Source organism: Montipora foliosa, chromosome 14, assembly GCF_036669935.1.
Source record: "Montipora foliosa isolate CH-2021 chromosome 14, ASM3666993v2, whole genome shotgun sequence".
NCBI classification, from domain to species: Eukaryota; Metazoa; Cnidaria; class Anthozoa; order Scleractinia; family Acroporidae; genus Montipora; species Montipora foliosa.
This window is the reverse complement of record NC_090882.1, coordinates 17,006,867-17,022,820: the sequence shown is the minus strand read 5'-3', so window position 1 is coordinate 17,022,820 and position 15,954 is coordinate 17,006,867. Positions and strand designations below refer to the sequence as shown.

The window sequence follows — 15,954 nt, the reverse complement described above, 5'->3', positions numbered from 1 at the left end:
GACTAAATTTGGTAGTTTGTGAATTGACAGGGCTTATAAAAGCAAAGATTAAAGTATTTTTGTCCCGTTTAAAGCTTAAAATATCGAGCCTTTCAAAGCTAAAGCGGCTTCTAACTTCAACTGATTGAAAGCTCTTGATATCAGGCATACCGGCTAAGGTCGGTAAACAATATTCGTCTAGACTCATTGATCCTCTCTTTATTACTATATTTTCTTATTTACTCGATACGATATTAAGTATCATGAGATGCAAAATATGTGAACATATTTTAGTGATGAATATAAAGATTTTCATTCAGCTACAATGCCGGTCCATTTTCTTCAGTAAACGCTTGGAAAAATGGCCTTAATTCATTCTTTTATACATGGCACATTTAAGAATATCCTACACAACCAAGCTTACTTTCTTCTCTCGCTGGGTGTTGTCATTTTCCCTCCGTGGAAGTAAAGCGGACAACATCGCTGGAAACTGCTAACTGGATTGTGAATTACTGAATACAACAATTCGTTGATTTAAATCATAAAAAACTTACTAAACCAAATTCCTCTTGGACCTGTCTTGTTTTTCGGAGTGTGTAGATTAGGCGAGAAGCACCACCGCTGGAAACTATCAATATTTGAATGGCTAGATAACAGCATTTTATCCATAAACTCGCTTGTTGTTACTACTTTGCACAGGGTAGCAAACCGCGTTAAAAACCGCGTTAAAGGAACGCACCGCTCTGTAGCTTTCATTACACTGGTAACATAAAAAGAATCACATTGCCAATGCGGGAACAAAACGCAGTGACAAGGTTCTCCGGGGGACAAAGTTCATGATTCAGCTGTCTTCTTCAGCGATTGGGTAAGATTGTCTGAATGCTCAAATTATAACGTTTCCACTTATCTGGCTGTCTGACATTGTGTGAAAGAACGCCGACTAAAAAACACACCCGTTTAAGCAGTTTGTGCTAAGCAGATTTCACCATTGGATCACAGCTACTTGAAAAATATCTATTGTTAGAACGAACTGCGAGCACTGTCTTCGTTAAGCGATAAATTGATCAGCCGCACGAAGAAGAGCTGCGAACGGCTGTCTTTATTGAGGATTTAAGGAGGCTCGAAATAGTTTCTCCTTTTTTCAAACAAATAAACATATTCTGTCCTTAGATACAGTTAGGGCAATCATATCAAGACGAAATTTGGCCAGGGTATTAAGTACCTATCGTAGATTTCTTACATTATGTTTTCCTCCAAAATAATGTTACCATGGCAACGATATTAGGCATTTCTTTGAGCCTTAAAATCAACATATGTTGTCCTTTTTGAAGAAACGGGACGGTGAAATTTTCCCATTCAGCGTTACCAGATAATGTTAGAAATACTCTCTAAAATAATAAAAATTCAACAAAATCTGTAGGTCAGTTTTTCAGAAAAATAAGTTTTTTTGAATTGTGACTCTAATTTTTTTTTTCACCTACAGAATTTTTTTAAATTTTAAAGACAAACGGTTTAAATTAATCTAAGCTAACATGCAAAAAATGAAAAAAATTCACCGTCCAGAAGCAGAGATATAAACGAGTAAAGTTGCAAAATCAGGAAAAATTAGGGGGTTACAAGATCAGCATTTACGCATGCGTCACCCGCTCATTCGAGTCCGCGCGCGAGTGGAGCTACAGGTCAACACAAACGGATTTAAGCGACTATTAAACCGTTTAAGTAGAATTTTCGTAGTTTTCGTGAATAGGAGATGTCTATTTATATTCCATGTATATAGGAATTGGAGAAAGGTAAGCGAAATTAGCGGTATTTGTTTATTTCTGGCGACCCATTTGAATCATGAGCTGACGCAAGCAGCTTACGAATTGCGTGTGTGGCTTACGCGCGCGCGCTCAGCTGAAAACCCTTTCGAGCCTCCTTAAAAATTATGAAACCCATAGCGTACAACTGTAAATTGTTATCGTGTTGCTTATATTGGAAATCAGAGTTCCACCTTGACGGTTGATCCCAGCCGTCGCCTTCTAAAAATAGTGTCGACAAAGCCTTCACAGAGCACGTTTTACCAATAAACGAGTAGTTTTGTAAGAACTTAATTATATAAGTGATAAAATTCTTTGGTTTGGATTGAAGTCGTGTTCCCAGCCAGATATTTTGTATACTTAATTTCTAACCGCAAAAAACCTTGCCAAAAATCACAGTATAAGATTTGTGATCCTGTTATAATGTTTTAAGAGGTCATTTGACTCCAACAAAACGTCCTTGACATTTGCCGGAATAAACATGTGATGAACGGCTACTTGAGCGTTTAAGCAAACAACGGCTGATGGCGTAAGAAAAACGACAATATTGAGAAGAGAAGCATGAAAACAGCACGCACCACATGAAAGAACAAGTACAACTTCAACCTCAAGGTTGTAAACCTCGGAAAACGAAACACTTCCTGAATTTCATCCAAATCACGCTAAAGACACCCCAAAGATAAATGTAAGATGCCGGGAAAAAAAGCGGAAAAAGAGGCTACGAGGTTTTTCAAAAGGTTGACAATATGCCAGAAATATTTGTCCGTATTGGTAATTTGGTACACACTTTGATTTTTTTCATTACGTACTTGAGTTTTTGTACAGTTAAAGAACAAACATGAACAAAGTTGTTTGCTGTATTTCATCTGAACATCTGACCATTTCCGAGTATGTTCAACCGATAATAAAGTTAAAACAAGATTTGGAAAAAAGAGTTGATCGTAACATGTGTCTTTATACGTGATAAAATGTATGATAGCAACCATCTAACGGTTAAGTATCGGAAATAGAATATTTTTCCTGTAAGAAACACTTAAATACAGTCACGCATGACCGATTTTTATAGCTTAAAATACTCTCATGTTGACTTCATACAAATTAAACAAGAAATTATTCGTGTTGAAACTTTCTCTGCGTAACTGTATTTGCCAAACAGTTGTATTAGTCTATCTTAATGGTTGCCAATTGCGAGACAAATTTTGATGTGCAAATGTCGCAAACAACCGTTACCTCTAGAACAATCAAAGTACATATCGAAAAAAAATGCTTAAAGTATATCCTCGATAAGAAAGAAAGACTAAAGTTGAAAAAGTCTTATCACAAAGGTTTGAATTCCGTAATGACATACTTCAAAGTGAAGTTTCGCAAATCAATTTGCCGGACCATCGGTTGCCTCTTTCAGCGGAAAATTTGACGACGAAGTATTTCATCAGCTGGCTTGTCAATGACGTGATATAATAGGGGCTTATATCATATTCCATTAGTTGAAATCTATTCCTCTTGACATAACCTCTTATCGCGGCGCACATCTCTGTGATCACGGACTACTACAAAAACACATTGAAATGATATCGTGTGTTCTTAGTACAGCGAAACCGAAAATACATCGCAAAATTTGTTCCGGGATCGGGATTAACAACGTGAATACTAAGAATTGACGCCCAATCCGTGATAATCCTGTTTTCTCAGTGCATAACTTTTCAGTTTTTCCTTCTGTCATGGTTTTTAAACGGAAAAGAGCAATGAAAATGCAATGGTTTTCTCGATCAGAGCACATTCAACTGACATAACGAATCACAGACCTTGCGAAAAAAAAAAATTGCAATAAGTATTACGAAAAAAAGTGGTATGTGTAGATGAACGTGATTGACGGTTTTCATTATGTTTCACTCCGAGTAAGATCGGGTCATTACCAAACTAATTTCGTGCAATGTGTTCTGAAATAAAATTAACACCACATAGGCGTTTGTTTACACAGCAAGTTTAGCCACGCGCCATATTGTTAAACAAAGATTACTTAGTAAAACCCCGAACAGACGGCGCATTTGGAATTCCTTTCCCGTTAAAAACGGTCATCTTTTTTTAAACTCTCTTTTTAAAGATTGTTTTAGGATGTCCTGCACAATGGCATTTCCTTTCATTGTTGGTCTTTTATTTCGTTTACACTAACGCTTATTGCTCGAGAGAAATCCGACCGATTTCGCAACGCAAGAAGGGACTTGAAACAACCGCAGATTTCATATCCAACTTTTTCAAATTCAAACGTTCAAACCTTGTGCAACACCTTAAAAGCAGAAAGCACAGAAAAGCAAAGATTTGAAGACTTTACCTGTTGAATCCCGGGACACGCTTCAGTATTGGATTTTTACCGAAGCTATTTTATAAAGGAACACCTGTTCTGTCCTGGCTGAAAGACACCCTAGGGCCCAAAGGAAACTTCACTGTTCATTTGCCATTTGCCCTTCTGAGGATTGCAAGCTGAAACCAAGTTGTTTGATCAATTTCAAGTGAATTTACTACACCGAATGATGAACGCTGGCGTTTTACGACTTACTAACCGACACACAGAGAAAGTTGGCTTTGAATAGATTCTCAGTCAAACCAGCTGCCACAAGTTTTTATTAAAGCACAATTTGTGCACGGTTTTTCATGAAATAAAGTTAACGTGCTGTGAATAGTGGTGATTGAAAACAGGGTGTTCTGTTTATTTGTAGGATTATAAGAGGTTCACAAAGTTACGAAAACTATAACCACAAACCAATTAGCAGTTTTAGAGACAACTTTTTGGATGATTGCTTTTATCCTTTGCAACTTAAAACTGAAATTCACCGTATCACCATTATAGGTTCCATCACGCAAGGGAATCTTACCTTCAAACAATAATATTGACCTTTACAACATTTGACCTACGTTCTTTTCTCTTGCCAAAAAATTAACGAGGAGGACTTACCCAAATGCGGCCCTGGCGATTTAGGAGTAAAAAAAATGGCTGTTTCATTACTGATGTCTTCTCGCACCCTGCCCAAGTTTTAATTAGCAAAGATATCACAAATTCGTATACAATTACAATCCCTTTTTTAAACAAAAAACCGCTAATTGCTCTTGTTCATTCTGTGTTTTTTCGAATAACGCGAGCTGTCGTACGTAGCGAAGTAGTTTTTTTTTTTGTTATTACTCTGCCCATGTGGGAATTAAAAGTTACTCCGTAGATAAACAGTGGTGACTGCTGTCCATCAGCAATCGATTTGTACATAGCCCGTTATTCGAAAACAAGAGAATACTTGAGAAGAAATTGCACAGCAGTCAATTAAATTCTGTGTCAGTCGCCAGCTGAAAATTCATTTGCGGCCAAAATTTGAATTTCAAATTTCAATTATTGCCGCAGGCAGGCGAAATTTCTTAACGAGCGCCGCGCAGAGAAGGGTAATGGAGAACAACATTTTGGGGTAGTTTTCGTTGCATTATCATGAAAGTTTACGTAACCCAGCAACGAGTTTATCTTTGTTAAGAATTGTTTCAGTCGTTTTCGTGGTAAATAATAGTCATGTACTTTCGTACCACGCACAAAGTGTTTTGTGATAACACGCCTCTGACTACTGCTTTAACATATACTTAACAAAGTGTCTGACAACAAATAAACTAAAATCATTGTTTACACTATTCCCCAGTGCTTGTTTATTTTTCTTTCTTGGGTATGCTCATAAAACAACACTTAACATGTTACACCACAATGCTGCACTGAAACACACAACAAAGCTATGATCTTCCTGCCGCGGCTTTTCAGTGTGGGGCTCTCAGCCGAACACCTTTTAATCTTTAGCTCCACAATGCGCTTCCCACAATGCTGAAATTCTCACGTACCAAAGCTTTTAAGCATAAATGTTTATAGTTCACTACTTTTTTGACTCCACGTTGAATGTAATGCTTTTCAGCCCGCTTCACTTTTTCAGTAGGATGGATCAACTGAAGCATTCAAGACGCGCGATTACATGTAAGCTTTTTTAACACACAGTGAAAAATTTAATGCCAGCTGTGAATACTGATATATTGTACAAAATAGATGCTGTCTTATCTATATTTATGCAAAGTTCCTCAATATTAGCTGCTAACGGTTCATAGTTTCCGTCGCCGCAATGCATGCGAATGACTCATAAACGTGAAATAGCAAGGGCGTGCTTTAGCGTGCTTTTATGCTGACAGTTCCTTAGGTTTTTTCCTCTGTTTCGCGGTCACGTTTCATGGAAGTTGGACCTTTTTTCCACACCATACATCATATGCAAACTATATTCCGTTAACAAAATTCACGAATTTTTTAGTAAGCAATAAAACAAAGTTGTTTGTACAGACAAAACATGTCAAAATTTTCAGAAAAAAAAAAACAAAAACAATCCCAATACAATTTTGATCCGCTTTTGGAAAAGGCATTTAGCTTTTGTAAAAATACAACTGTATAACGAAACCAAAATATCCATACGATTTCATTTATCACCATTAATTCACGACAGAGATAATTTCTCGATAAGGCGGCAATATCAGTCGTTATTGCATGCCGAATAAAAATGAATACAAAAGAGCAAGCCATGTTGTGTGTCAAAAACGTAGTACAGTACAATTTATCGGAAGTCACTTGGCATCTTCAAAAGCCTTCTTCGGTTACAACTCGCTCACGAGGGGCGTCACAAAAATACCATCGCCAGCTTTGACGGAAAGGCACATACACGTAGGTAAATCACTCAAAAGATGAATAATTTATTCCTAAGTAACGGATACCTCATTCTCAACAGATCAATTTCGTCATGCGGATGAAAGTTTCGTCCTCTGAAATTCGCGTGAAAGCTATTTCATGCCAAAGCCTGCTAAAAATAGCGATCTGTTTTTTAAGTGTACACATTCTTAGCGCCTAGAATATTCTATTACTTTTTAACGTAACATTATACAAAAGAGTACACTTTAAGGTTAAACTAATAGATAACCGCCATCCAGCAAGTCACGAAAATAAATATTTCTTTCTTAAATGATTTCACAAAGTCGCGAGTTCCGGCGAATGTAACAGAACGTCCAGTTCGCTTCATTTTATGTGTAAAAGCTCCAGTTGCGGAACTTTGTTCACAGCGAGAAAAAAAATCTTGTTCAGAAAATTTTGATGAAAACTGTAATGACAATCACCGATTCTATAAAATGCATACTTTTTATCGCAAATCTTTGCGACCAGGTTGCCGGCAAAATGACATCAGTTTGGTCAGCACAATATGGCCTCACCTCGAAAACAAAATTAACTTATAAATTCTCAAAGAAAAAAAAATATATATACTGCTGCTTCAAACTACGAAAGGGAAATTGCGTGGAAGACTAACTAACCAATGTCTTGAAAACGTGTTGTTTCAAAAGATCGGGATCCTCGAAGCCTAAACATATGTTATCTTTTAAGAAATAAAATCAAAATGTGGTCTCACCTAAAATTTCCTGTCGTTAAGTCTCACTTGTCGTGACTTGTCGTAAAGTCGGCTGTCTTCTTTGCCTTCTTTTAACCAGTCACTGGCTTTTAACAGTTACCACCTGAGGTGGGCTCTAGAAAAGAACACGTTGTCTTCACTGCCTTCCAGGGTTACTACAATACCATACAAAAGATAGACAATTAGCCTGTCAATTACATTGTGTTAAAGGTTTTATTGTATGTCCCATTTTAACCAACCACAGCGTAGTATGCCGTTTGACCAATAAAAACGCGCGATGTTTGCACGTACTGAAGCGGTGATTGTACGTGTAAACCATGTCAAGAGGGCCGGTCAATACAGCACAGACAAGCAAATCACGATTCTACGAGACAAACGATTGAAAAAAAAATCTTAATGCTTTCGGTTCTCATAAAAATTAAAGAAGATTGTCCACTATAAATTTGAACAATCTCATTTAACTGAGATAGATAGATAGATTCTGACAACTATACCAAATCAATGAATTATTGAATAGTGTTTTATTCTCTCCGAGAAGAGGATGAAAAGGAGCCATACTATTAGACAAGTGTCACGTTCATCAAAATGTTAACATGAACATGTTTCACGTGAAAGCGTGGGCGTTTCAAATACATTATGTTAAGGACAAGGATCTCCTATCAAACTGTGTCACATGACGAAGAAAGATACCAGTCGAAAACAAGTCATTTTCCAAACGAAGAACTCGACGACACCAATCCTTATCAGGTTCGAATTAACGGTAGAGCTTATTACTTCTTAAAGTCAAAAAATGAATATTTGATCGCGGTAATTTGCACCTTGTTACGATTTATTCCGCAGCTGCCACCTTTCATCGTAAGAGCCTTGTACGACAACATGAAGACCTTTTGACAGTGTTACTTTTCAAACGAGCATTTTGGAGCAGTACTGTTCAAAAAATGTTTACTCTTCAGAATGTCGAAAAAAGAAATAATTTCCTTTGATGTTGCTCTAGAAGCTTTTGGAGTCACGTATTTAAAGGCTAGGCTGCTCCATCAACTCGCGACTGATTGCTCATTACCTGGTGATGTAGCGGGTGCCCTAAGTTAGCTGGTTTTTATATTTTAAAAATAAAGCTCTATTTGCCTGCGCGAGTCAAAACATCCCTATGGTCACCTCCTTCAATCAGTATTTATTCTGCTCCAAAAAAATCACGGATTGCGTGACCGATCAAGCCCACCCCAGAGCATGTATCAAACACCTTATCAAACCGCTGACCTGTTTACCATTTGTCGATAGTTCACGCTAAGTTAAGGTGAAGCTCTTTAAGATATCTACTTACCGACTACAATGGAAGAAAAATCGACGTGTAATCATACAAGACTCTGAAAAATGTAATTATAATTTGGTATGGAGTACTACGTTTTCCAATTTGCAATAGAATCTGAGTTTTAATTAGGACTGCAATGGATTACTCGCTGAGACAAAAACAAAATAAAAACGCACGAGTTCCATTCTTGGAGTCATCCTCTTAGATGCAGTTTAGCACGATTGCTAACTAAACATTTTCACTTCGGCAACATCTCATTTTCTGTGTTCTCTCTTCCAACTAGGGGAAGCTAAAACAATGGGTCACTTTCTAAAGAATCATTCAAGTCGCCCAACAAACAAAAGGTACCACTTGCAGATAGCACAAGTTGACCGAGTTGCTTGTCACGGTTTCCCAAGAAATAAAGAGACACTTACAGAACCCTCCTCATTTTCAGAGGAGTTAATTTATTTAGGTTATTTAGGAAGGTTATAGACAAGTCTATGGTTCACGATATTAGGATCTTCTGACAGTTGCGGGCGAGGGCATGCATAGCTGTGTTTCATCCCTATAATATATTTTTTCTGCGAAAGAAATCATAGAGGAAACCTACAGCTATCTGATAACCTCCTTTCGAATGTAGGTCGTTGAAAGAGAGGCTATTTGTTAGTTTCCATTGATTTTCTTGAATATTCTTTAATAATCCTTTTTTTCCGGTATATATCGTTTGAAATCGAGGAAAATGTTTGGTGAGGTAACAGACATATTGAATTAATTAATATCAAGCAAAAACGTAGAAGCAGTGGCAGAATGACGGACTTCCATAGTCATTGAAAAAAAAAAAAAACTCCCTAAGTGGAAGCTAAAACAATAATTATACCAGAGACTAGTTCATCCAATATTCCGAAAACCTTTCTGGCTTAAGAGGCCACTTGCGAAACAGCCAACCGCGTGTTTTGAAAAGCTGGTGTTTTAACACATTTTCAACATAACAAAATGCAAAATGATTGCGGTTTGCTGACAACTCTTAGTTCCAATATCTCTTTGTTTTGAAACCGATACCTTTACTTTGACTGATTAACTATGCGCCGTGTTTGGTGTGATTAATACCTCAATAAAATCGACAAATCGTTCCTAGCCATTGATCGTTTTGCGGGCTTCCCTATGAGCAGGATTAATTCCAGTTGATTATAACCTTTATCATTCACAAATTATTTTCTCTCAGGCGTGATTTCTATCGCTGATTTTCTTCGCAGAAGCCGGGCACTGCGGGTGTACTCTCGTTCCTATACAATTTTCAGGTGTTTAAAATAGCTGAGTGATCAATATCCTATCTCGATATGGGGTTAGCACAGCGATCCCTAGGGGTTGTGCAAGTGGCAAGAATAGAGCCTCACCAAATAGAACATTAACCGTTATATTAATTATACCTGAAACACAGCACTAATTATTATTTTGACTGTTAAATGACAAAGTGTGGAAACTCATAACGCAAAACTAATGAAAATCGCAGTTAGGATTTACGGTGTCATGAAGACAAAGAGCTTTAATTCACCCTAGGTTTTTATGACTGCTAAACGTTTAGATATTACATTTCGTGGTGCTGTATATCATCATTTTGTCATACCTTGACTTTTTAACCCTAGCCCCTCTTAAAGTTGTTCATTTCGTTGAGTGATCCCTGGCTTTGTTTGGAGCACTCAATGGCATCATTTGAAACTGAAGTTTTTTTCATGACTAAGACAATTAGAATTAATTACTGAACCTTTTCAGTCACCGTCTAACGCCTCAATGGGGGCCGCTTCGGGGACGAACGGGTTGTCAGAACAAAGATTACTTCCGTTTTCCTCCAACAAGAGCGCATAAAGTTTATAAATCAGTTCCGGAGCTCTTACTGAAAATGGTGTCACAATCTGGGCGGACTCTTCAGGATGGTTTTCAAAAGAGATGTACACTGAAGTATACGCAAACTTATTAAAAGCCATAACTTCCTTATGTCATCTTTATTCGTTTGGTCTTCAAGCTTTGTCTTGTGGTGTGGTTTTGTCATTATGTGGTGAGGTGCTGTCATTACTTGACAAGATTTGATGATTATGTGTTTTGTTTCCATCATGCATGATGTGTTGAGGGCTTCTTTTGACGTGCTGTGGAAAACCGGAGTACCCGCGGACAAAAGCCTCTCGGAGTAGAGTAGAGAACCAACAAACTTAAAGGGGCAGAGTGTCAGGCTATTTCAGTCAAACCTCAAAACACTAAAAGATGTCTTGCATCAATGAAAACCGAAAAATAATGCTGTAGTCTTGTTGCGAATAACCACTGAAGTGCACTGAAGCTAGTTTTTGTTGTTTGCAGCCAAGGATGGAGAAGATGGAAATGGATTGAAACTTGAAAAAACTGGCCACTTTTATCAAGTTTGAAGACAGTGTCTACAGAAAGACACCAAAAATTAAATATGAATTGCTCTTTGTGCCATAAATATATTTCATATCTTGTCAGTGGATTGTCAGGAATGTTTTACGTGTGAGCTAAAGTATAACTAATTAAGATTTTTACCCAGTTTTGACGTAAAAACAGCAAATTTGGCTTGACAGAGCCCCTTTAACCTCAAATGTCACACAGAATCTGGGAATCGCAACGAGGTTGCTGGGAATCAAACCAGCGCCATCGTTGGCAGGCAAGTGCTGTCCGCACTGTGCAATCCTTACTCTGCTAACCGGCTGCGAATTTCTACCCCTTGCTGACACTGAACATCCATTCGAAATCTTTTTTTTAGATAACCTAATTTCACAGAAGCCTTGTGGTCTCCTTTGAGTTTCCTCGTCATTTTATCTGTCTAATAAACCTATATTTCGCATTATACCTTTTAATTGTTCGTAGACTGGTAATTAAATAAAGTGGCGTGCCACTTCGTCTTTTTTTGTTTCAGCCAGCAAGATCTTTTCAGATCAAATAAAGTTTCTGTTTTAAATAAGAGAATTTGTCTAAACCATAAATAATGTTGTGACGTCTCGATGCCAAATGCTTTGGGAACTCATCAGAAACATGCCATCAAAGACGCCGCCACCTGACAAACGGCTACTCAATTTGTAAAACCCATTTTTAAACAAAATCTCAGCTCAGTCCACACCTGCTCTTTGGTGAGAGTTAATCATGAATCATTCTCGTGTTTAGAATATCAATTGGCTCATAAGCGAGTCTGTAATAATTATTGTTAGAAACTATGTTATTTGTCACTTTCCTCTCTGCCTGAAACCGGTAACAATTAACAACAAAGTATGAAAAAAGGTTGAAGTGGTTTGTGAATACTAGATATTTCAGTGAATCATTCTACTGGATTTAGCAAAATTCTTAACAACCCATATCCGCCTTTTATTTTTTCTTAAGAATGTCTCTGAATTATAATTTTCCTCTCGATAATTATGATGTTGAAGATTATTTTCAATTTAACAGCAGTAAATAACAAGATCCAACTCAATGGTCGATTAACAGGAACGTTGGCGCGAGGCTATTGGGGACCTGTGTTACTAGACAACCGCGGGATTGCGGTGCCCTCAACTCACCGCACCAACCTACAATCTTGCTGAGGGACTTCTTACTGTTTGTGTAAAGGCCGGTCCATCAAGAGTCAAATTTTCTAACAAACTTATCAGTATGAAGAATCAATACGCTAATGAAGAATTTGAAGCATCTTTAAAGCTACCTCGCGTCAAGTCAGCCAAAGGTAAACCTTTCAAGTACTTCTCAGTAAAATGAAGAAGATGATGATCATTATTGAATCACCTTGTTTTCTTTATAAAGTTTCAAGTTTCAAGTTTGCAGTTTGTGAACGAGGGTAAAACTTAAGATATATGAGAAAGATACTTTCGACTAGATCTGTCACTGACAGAGCCTACCAAAGAATCAAGGATACAGCCATGGAAAATAATGAGCTTTAAAAAGTAAAGTAAAGTGGTGCATTTATATAGCGCCCTTATCACCAACGTCTCAAAGGCGCTTTACAATGATCAATTTTACCCCCGGCGGACTGGAAGCATATACAGGCGCAAATTGCAGCCGCTTCTAAGCAGTCCAAAAGCTTTACAATGATTCTAAGAAATACTTCAGTAAATCCGGAGTCGAATCTCTTACAACCAATTGTAGTCTTGCTTTCTTGGCGAACTTGAACCGCTAACTGTACAGCTACATTGTACGAAATACTAATGATGATTTAAACAAGAAAATGATGTAAGGGAGAAAGGCGTAATTTCGCACGCTTGTTTCTTTCCGAAAGAAAAAAAGGCCTTCCTACCAAAACTGAAGTCCGCGGAGCCAACTTGTGCTACAAACAGAACCTCCTTCGACATTATGTGAAAAAAAGACTTTGACAGTGATTTTACAACAGTCACCCATTGCTTTCCTCTCACTTTGCACTCCTATGCCGAGATCTCAACAAGATGGCCGCCGAGCTATTGCTGTGCTTTACTTCAAACAATAGATGCTCGATCCAATCTTCCGTTTCCTCACGAAGTAAAAGAAGGACGAACTCGTTGGGTCTTTAAATCTACCAGAATTACAAAAACAGAAAATACACCGCCGTACCATTACGAGGTCGGCCCAAAATATTAAGCAAGTGCACATAAGTAAAGCTCATGACGTAATCACGCGCATGCTCATTGTGTAAACGCGGTAGCGGTAAACTCCACGAGAGACTAAGATGGGATCAACTGGGTTTTTGGATGAGTCTAGAAGTTTTTGTTTACATGAACCTTACTGCATTTGAGGGGAAGCGAAGAGAGGGGAATTAACAGCTTTCTCTGCTTCATCAATGTCTTATGTCTTGGGCGTTATGGGCAGCATACAGTAGTCGTATTTTTACGAAGAATTTAGCATTTCCACTCGCGATTGTCTAACTTTATCCACATGCTGCTGGCAAAATGATGCAATGGACCGACACAGCTAAGGCTCCTTGACCGACATAACAAAAGATATAACACATAAGGGTAGTGACGTGAAGTGCAAACCATCGAAAAAGAACAGGCATCAGTTCGGCTCCGTTATGACTTTGCTTTCAAGTTTCAAGAGTTAAACGATGTTACCATCGATCAAATAAAATAGTTGTTAACTAGGCATTGATGAACTTTTTGTATAACAATCATCGTTCAGAAAACCGCAAACTTTGTACAAGCTGTTGTAAAACACGAGAGAGACGAAAGGGCAGTTTTTAGTTATAAGCTTAAAAGAGACTGAATCAGAGACACTGTAATAATTACAATAACCACCCGAAACTTAGAGGTATAAATGAAGTCACGGTGTTTAGGTGTGAATGATTGGCATATAGCAAATCAATAGCCATTAACAACACTTCAATAAATAATACTAAATATTCCCGGTGAGAGTGACACAGCATTCTAAAACCGCTGCCAAAATCTGATTTTCTAAGCTTCCCCTCCTGAGTAGTTTTACATACACATTGTGTTTGAGCCGAACGGCATCTCTGATTGGAGACAAAGAATGCCATGTCGTTGTGCCAAACAAGTCAATACTCTAAACTTCAAAATATCACTAAGACAAATCTTATTGCTGCCGCGGCAGCGAGAGAAGCGCGTGAGTAGAAAAATAATCACAATCTTAAGCCAATATACTCTGGAAATCTCGATGTCTTTGGCTTTGCTGGCTCTTTACCATAATGCGTCTACAGAAGGCACTGCGCAGCGACCAGGATGCATTGCTATATGGAGACACGACTCACAGACCACAGTTACGTAAGATTATTGACCTCTCAATCGTAGATATTTTATACAATTGAAAGTTGTCTTGTGTTCACGCCTTTGGTCATGATGCAATGTTATTTGTAACCTAATTGTCTGAAGAAAAAAAACTAAATACCTTTAAAACATCCTGCCTTTTCAGCGTTTTAACTTGAATCCGCATTTTTCAAGTACTTTTTCAGCATATTGTCTTGAAATTTCAAATGCATTTTGCATAATTCGTCTTTTGGACAGGAAATCAGAAGATGCTTAAGAGTTTAAATCAATACGCAATGATGTCACCCTTATCATTATTAGGGCGTCACGCAACTCTCGCCCCAAGTTGCGTGACATCCAAAAAGGAGACTATGTCACCCTCCTCCTAAGATTGCCTTATTTTTACCTTGTAACATTTGAAGTCTTCGTTGTATTACGCACCAATTACTTAACAACATCCGAAGCAATTTCATACCCTTGGGCTAAACTGGTCCCTTAGGTATATTTTGGTTTCCCTCGGCATCGCACGGGTACCACTCATAAACAAATTACATGTTAAGATTGTAGATCATTGAGGCAGTTATTCAGTTACTTGACCAGTAACGAAAGATACCCTTATAAGGTACTCCTTTATAAGGGCTTAATGGGGACGTGCGGCCAGCCAGGGTATGTTTTTCGGGATTTTTGTCTTGAACAGGGTATCGAATTTATCATTTTTTGTCTTAATCAGGGTATCGATTTATCAATTTTTGTCTTAAACTGGGTTAAATGTCTTAAACAGGGTATCAATAATCGGAATTCTGTCTTAAAATGGGTAGGAAAAACAGCGATATTTGTCTTAAACAGGGTCAGGGTATGAGGGGCCGCGCCGCACCTCCCCACCCAGGGATATATCGAGTACCCCCGGGGGGTAGAGCACAAATCCCGTTCAGATTTTCAGGTTTTTTTGTTACTGCTAAACTGACAATCATAATAATTGTGATCATCTGAAATCTTAACAATGTCCTTTCCCCAATTCAATAGTCTCTCATTCATAGTCTCTTCATTTCCTAGCTTTAAGACCTCACTAAAAAAATTTCTTCTCGATAGGACACTAAATTAAACTCGCCCACCGGCTATTATTTATTATTTTTTTGTTTTACGATCTCCTGTATCGATCGAGGTGCCCAGTGTTAATAAGCTTTTAGCTTCTATTGGGTATCCTCGCTACACTTTCAAAAAATATGTATATATAGATATACGTGTATATGTATGCATATATATGTATGTGTGTGTGTATGTGTATATATATGTATGTGTATATGTATATATATATTGTTACTGGTTGATTTTATCATTGTAAAGTTTCGTGTGGCAAATATAAATAAAATAAAATAAAATTTCCACATAAAGAGTCCTTAGTTGGCCTCAGAGCTCACTCACTAGAGTACTGCAACGGTAACGCAGAGGTCACCTTCAAGCACAACATTTTCAAGATGACGGCGTTGGCTGTGAGTTAAACATCGTTTTGAAGCATTTCTTGCAGCAATAATAGTTGTAAATCATTTGAAAACATCCCTAAGTTCTTTATTCAAAATGCTCGGTGATAATTGTGTAGATCTTGCGGGACATCCAAAGGAATATAGGCATTTGAAAGCTTCCCGCTATGCTCTAAGATCTTGCCATGCTTCTTTCCGCAGTTAAAATATGTTCTTCATATGTCATCCCTTGAT

At 37.8% G+C, this 15,954-nt stretch overlaps 2 protein-coding genes across 12 annotated transcripts in view; one reads left to right on the top strand and one right to left on the bottom strand.

The window, feature by feature from the left end:
- The window catches only part of LOC137984299 (doublesex and mab-3 related transcription factor 3, truncated-like), a 34,992-nt gene that overhangs the window by 10,789 nt on the left and 8,249 nt on the right, over nt 1-15,954 (bottom strand). Inside the window, exons 2-3 of one of the 5 annotated variants that reach the window (XM_068831434.1) lie at nt 7,232-7,386; nt 4,689-4,740 (exon numbers count right to left, since the gene is read on the bottom strand). The gene's annotated coding sequence lies outside the window, so the exon portion shown is untranslated. Of the gene's footprint in view, nt 1-533; nt 848-4,107; nt 4,257-4,688; nt 4,741-7,231; nt 7,387-14,384; nt 14,505-15,954 lie in introns of those variants that run through there. The other 4 variants (XM_068831433.1, XM_068831431.1, XM_068831430.1 and 1 more) reach the window with 4 other exon arrangements.
- LOC137984296 (doublesex and mab-3 related transcription factor 3, truncated-like) overlaps nt 7,844-15,954 on the top strand; it is a 63,702-nt gene continuing 55,591 nt past the window's right edge. For 3 of the 7 annotated variants that reach the window (XM_068831428.1, XM_068831426.1, XM_068831419.1), the window contains exons 1-2: nt 8,579-8,604; nt 8,824-8,884. The gene's annotated coding sequence lies outside the window, so the exon portion shown is untranslated. Of the gene's footprint in view, nt 7,979-8,578; nt 8,605-8,823; nt 8,885-11,969; nt 12,241-15,954 lie in introns of those variants that run through there. The other 4 variants (XM_068831425.1, XM_068831416.1, XM_068831427.1 and 1 more) reach the window with 4 other exon arrangements.